Here is a 6132-nt window from a genome sequence, read left to right on the forward strand (position 1 = left end):
TGGTTCATTGATCTGGCTTTGAATGAAAGTAAATGTGGAGATAACTTAAAATGTATTGGTTATACTTTAATTTTAAGAAAACAATAGCACCAATCAGAAAACAACATACATATTGCAGATACAATTAAAAAAATAAAAGAAAGTTAGTTAACTCACAGAAATCAACAACGCATGCAATTTGCCAAGTGTTGGTCAAACATCTCACCTCATGGAAAAGGACTTTAAAGCAACACCAAAGCACTTTTCCTCTTCAGTCCCCCTACAGGTTGGAAGTGGAATTGTCCATTACAGCTTTCATATGTCTCATTGGAACTACAGATCCGCTACTCGATCTGGCAAACTTGCATAGTACGGTTATAGCCGATAGAGGGCCGCAAATCGAATGCAAAAGTGCCGTTCACCCTGTTACGAGTTGATGAACCACTGAAACGATTTTGGAAACATTATTTTAAAGATCCCATGGCATGAAAATTTCACTTTATGAGTTTTTTTTAAAATTAATATGAGTTCCCTCAGCCTGCCTATGGTCCCCCAGTGGCTAGAAATGGTGTAAACCGAGCCCTGGGTATCCTGCTCTGCCTTTGAGAAAATGAAAGCTCAGATGAGCCGATCTGGAATCTTGCTCCTTATGAGGTCATAAGGAGCAAGGTTACCTCCCCTTTCTCTGCTTTGCCCGCCCAGAGAATTTGGCCCACCTATGAGAGAGAGACATCATGGCTTTCAAACGAGCAAAGTGGCAGTTGGTCAAGGCCACACACCCACCCTCCACCTGGCCCCCCCTCTCTCTTCCTCAATAGCTACAGACACAGAAATGGCACATCCTAAGGAAAGCTCATTGTGGGACTGGCTCTAGTGGCTGTAATTCTGCACCAAGGCTTAATTTCGGGAAAGAGACTTCAGATACAGTATTAGGGGACCACTAAGGTCTATATAAAAGCATCCAAAGAGCACCATGTCATGTCATGGGACCTTTAAGGTGCAAAAGAATCTTTGGCGTTGCTTTAACTTTGAAGTAACCTGATCACAGTTACAAACCCAACTACAAAGGTTGTATCAGAATGAAAAATATGAAAAAAAAATAAGATCCTCAACACTAACAATATGTGAGAATGCTACTGATTCAGCCTGTCTATGACTAAAACACTCCTGTGTTCACAGCATCCTGTTCCTTCATTCTAGTTGCCCTTGCATCCATCCATCAAGTAGGGTGATGTCCCATTTATACACCTGTCCATTCCATCCAACAGTCAACAGCTTCACCATAAACCTATACAATCTGAGTGTAGGCATGTCAGATAGCTGTGTAGATATACACTAACACCACTACCAGCAGGTTGAGAACTGTGCCCACAATACCCGCGATGCCAAGCATGTCCTCAGGGTCCACCTTCCATCTGTCCGTTCCACCATCAGGAAGCATGCTGACAGGATCGGCCACCTGAAAGAGAGACAGAGAGAGATGCAGTGCAGTGTATGGCCAGTGTGTGTACAATTTACATGCACTCAAGGCAGAAATGGTTAGATTCGTTTAAAGTGTCTTGACATGTTTGAGCCACCTGATGGCGCCATCGATAAAGACATGACAATTTACACTCACAAAACACAACACAAAACTTTTTTTCTGTTCTGGTGTCTTCTCTGCTGAACATTTCTATTAGCCTACATGTGCAGTTAAGTCCATATCTGCTCACGTTTTATGTCCATACTTATGTGTAATACATGTATTATGTCTAATGCAGTGGTGGAAGCCGTATAGAGAACTTTTATTTAAGTGAAAGTAAAAATACCACTGTGTTGAATCATTCTGATTTAAGTAAAAGCCATAAATTCAAAATTCTACTTAAGTGACAGTACAAAATTATTAGCATCAAAATGTACTTTAAGTACCAAAAGTTAAGTACTCATTATGCAGAATGGCCCATTTTAGAATAATGTATATTATTGGATTACAATTATTGATGCATTAATGAGTACATCACTTTAATGTTGCAGCTAGTAAAGGTGTGGTTAATTTAACATCATAATAATCATAATTATAATTTATTTGTTGATTATTTTCAGAATTAATAATCTGAATCTGCAAAGTATGTTATCAAATAAATGCAGTGGAGTAAAAAGTACAATATTTCCCTCTGAATTAAGAAGTATAGTTGTAGCAGAAAATGGAATTACTCAAGTAAAGTTCAAATGTGTACTTAAGTACAGTATGCCAATAAATGTACTTTTCACCACTGTTCTAATGTTATACTCAGTATAAGTTAAATGTATTCATTTATAGACACATGATAGTGAGAGATATTCTCTAATATATATTTCTATGTACTATAATGATATAGTGCCAATATTGTGATGAAAAGTATTCCAACCACCATATAGGTAGGAAGTAAAAAAAAGAGAGAAATCTTTCCTTTGATGAACTGAGTATTATTTTCTCTGAAATTTACCTCTTTGCTGTTTTTCTTTCCTCTGTCATCGCTCGGCTCCGTTGGCTCCATTTCTCCCTTGTTAAACTCACTCAGTGCAGTATAAACTACTTCAGCCTCACGGGATTCCTGTTCAGTCCCAAAACAAATAGATCCAAATATTCACAGGGATGATGTCAGGCAGGACTTTGTGCAGCACCGCTCTCTGAGTTAAAGTCTTCTTTATCTTCTCTCGGGTCCCCACAGACCCACAGGTCTATAATAAATGGGAGAATAAAGGGATGCTGTTTTGTTTTGCTGTGCAGCTAATGGCACAGACTGTCACACAAGGCCAAGAAGCCGCCCGGCTTCCCAGCCACTATTTCTGTGACGTCACTAGTGCCTTCTTATTTGTGTGTGTGTGTGTGTGTGTGTGTGTGTGTGTGTGTGTGTGTGTGTGTGTGTGCATTCTAATTGTTGCCGTCTCTTTTAGTGTGATGGATAAGATGTGCCACTTGGTATCTGAGGTGTGTGTGTGTGTGTGTGTGTGTGTGTGTGTATCTGTGTGTGGGGAGGCAATTTGAAAGCCCTTTATGGAGATAAAGAAACTCCCAGTAGAGACATTTGTACTTAAAACTATTAGCCACTGTCATGTCAAACTACTCCAGTTTCGTTTAGGGAATGAGTTTCCCTTTTATATTATTGTTCATTGTTCATAAGCTTAGGACAATTAAACCAAACACACACACGCACGCACACTGCAGTGCTGATTCACATCCATCATGCAGCAGAAGAGTGTTTGCCATTGTAGAACCTTCATGATAGAGATCTATTGAGGCTTCATTACAGGCAAACCTGAGGAGCAGAGGTTGGGTGTTAGTGGTGAAGCTCCCTCAGGCGTTTGTAATGGGGTACACAACTACTTAGTCCATGCAAGTGATAATTTGACTTAATTAGCGTATAAAATATTTATATAAGATCAGTTTTAGTAGTTTTAGGTTCAGGAAAGAAAATATTCAATATTAATTGCTGGAGCTAACATAAATTAAAAAAAAGGGTTAAATAATAAGCCAAATTCAACAGTTAGATTTATATCCTTTGCATGTGCTGTAAGACATCTACCAAATTATGACACATTTAATGCAGATGTTATAGAAATCCAGAATAATTGGCTAAGAACCCAATTAAGAAAAATCCATGTAGTTGCCAGTTTATAAGCTTCACCTAGCTAAGCTATTTCAGGCTTATACAACAGTCCTGCAATAAATCATATCTCATGAAGGTTATACTGTTCATTTTTGTGTATACTGTTTAGAAAGGTGTTGATTCAACTGTAAGATCATTTTGGAGCTTGTGATGTTGTTGAATTGTAGTGTGTTTTATTATGTTGTGCTCCATTTATGTATATCTATGAAGGTAGGCTAAACAACAGAAGCACCTATATAAAGCAATACAGTTCAACTGCACAACAAACTGCATCCTCCAAAATGATCATTACGTTAATTCAACAGCTCTCTAAATCAAAGACTGTTGTATTAGACTGCATTATTTAAGTTAAAGGTGTACCTACCAAACTTGCAACTGAGTGTATATACAAATAGTGTATATATATATATATATGTATAATATACATATATCCTTGTTTAAGTAACAGCATTGTTTCTTGACTTTTAGATTATCCTCCTGCTTTGTGTTCAAATCTTAACTAAAATGTTAAAATATCATTGGAATAATAACAGTATGTATGTTTAGGGATCACCCTGGTCTTCGTCCTTCTTCCCTGACTGGAACAGAGGTAGCTGACCACAAAGGGCCATTAACCAATTGATCAGGAACTCTCATGGGATGAAGATAACAAAAGTATAATGAGACCCCATGGGACATATGAATCTGCCATCATCATTTCTGTCTTTTACTCTGTGTGTGTGTGTGTGTGTGTGTGTGTGTGTGTGTGTGTGTGTGTGTGTGTGTGTGTGTGTGTGTGTGTGTGTGTGTGTGTGTGTGTGTCTCTATCCCTCAGTCAGTTGTCCTGATTGAACTCCAGGTTTTGAGGGCTGCATGAGTGATAAGTAATTTGGAAAGAGGGCAAGCACAGAAAACACATCAGGACCGAGACATCACATCAACATCCTCAGTGACAAAAAAAATAAAACACCATCCCAATGATGATTATGATGACGATAGTCACATCCTCCAAACCTTCCTTTGCTTATTATAAGGTCATTTTGCTTAAACACATTAGAAAATAGAAAAATGGAAGTTGTACAACATGTTGTTGTTTTTCCTCACAGGAAAATAAGTGTACTTCTGCATTTGCCAATGGCTGAGGGAAAACATTTCATTATTCAATGGCAATGAGTACATATCAATATTTAAGACAAAAAGTTGTCACCTCATTGATTTCTTTCTTGTGAAGACAAATATGTAAGCAGTGGTGTAGTCTAATGCACTGTAGTGGTTATACTGTAAATGTAAATAATATATAATTATTTTTTCCTGGCTCAGAATGGGCCTTTTGAGTATCCTATGAAAAGGAAAACACAGATGACATAATCAAATATCAAAAATGTAATGGAATATAAGCAGTAAGGGGGCTTTCGCATCAGGGACCTAAGCCTGGATCACAAAAGTTGACCCCAAAGCAACGAGGACAAAACAAAATAGACTACTTATATTTGTCTTAAATGTGCGTTGAAGGGAGGATACTGGCGTTAGTGTAGGCGAAGCATTTGGGCCCGGTCGCCAAGCACACACTACGCACTGTGCTCAGCGGGTCGATGAAAGATGATAAAAGTCTCTCTGCATGTTCTGCAGTGTTATTTTAGTTTGCTGTCACATTACTCGACCCTGTATTTGTCAAGACAAATATCTGAAGTGAAAGTTCTGTCACAAAACTATGTTGTTGCGTATCATTGCACATTTTTAAGTGGGTATATGGAAATCCAGGAGATTTCTTAGTGGGTATACTGCGGATACCTGCGTCTCACGTAGACTACACCACTGTATATAAGCAATACCTTTTCAGAATGTGTGTATGAGTAAGTATATAAGTATTACTGTTGAAAATATTTTAATAGCATTTTGTTAGATATTTATAATTCAACAAATCAGTCAACAATACTGTAACTTACTATGATCTGTTTCCTTATAAGGTTACTGATGTAATTTGAGGTAATCTTGGTAAACTAAACTGATATGTTCTTATGAGACCAGTTTCCTGATTTCTCCCAGTGGGAAAGTGATTCAGTTTAAAAGTGACTTTGATCTTTCAGGACACTCTGCTTGTGCATTGAATAGAGACCTAGGTGTGTCTAAGGAGGTTAGAAACAATAAATGAAAGCAAATAACTATGTGACTCCGTATTTTCCTTCAAGGCTGGTTGAGCTTCTGAGGGACTTGTTACACTCAACAGGCAAGGACATTATAGCCCTGTTTACATAAAGCATCTTTCCTTGTTCCAGTGCTTGAGGCTCAAAGCAAGGGATGGAGTTCATGCTTGAGCTGGCAAACTAACTAAAGTCTAAAATAGGAACATGACAAACATTGGACCAGGGTGCTGAGAAGAGATCATAAATGTTTGCGGTACAGAGAATGCAGAGGGTAAGGGAGAACAGGAAGAGAGGAAAGAGACACTAGATTGTTAAATCATACTTGAGCTGTAGTCAGATCTATGCTAGACACTGTAGGCTGGTGTGGGTGAGTCTTCTATAAATGCATTTGTGTGTGTGTG

The sequence above is a fragment of the Perca flavescens genome, chromosome 3 (genome assembly GCF_004354835.1).
Source record: "Perca flavescens isolate YP-PL-M2 chromosome 3, PFLA_1.0, whole genome shotgun sequence".
NCBI classification, from domain to species: domain Eukaryota; kingdom Metazoa; phylum Chordata; class Actinopteri; order Perciformes; family Percidae; genus Perca; species Perca flavescens.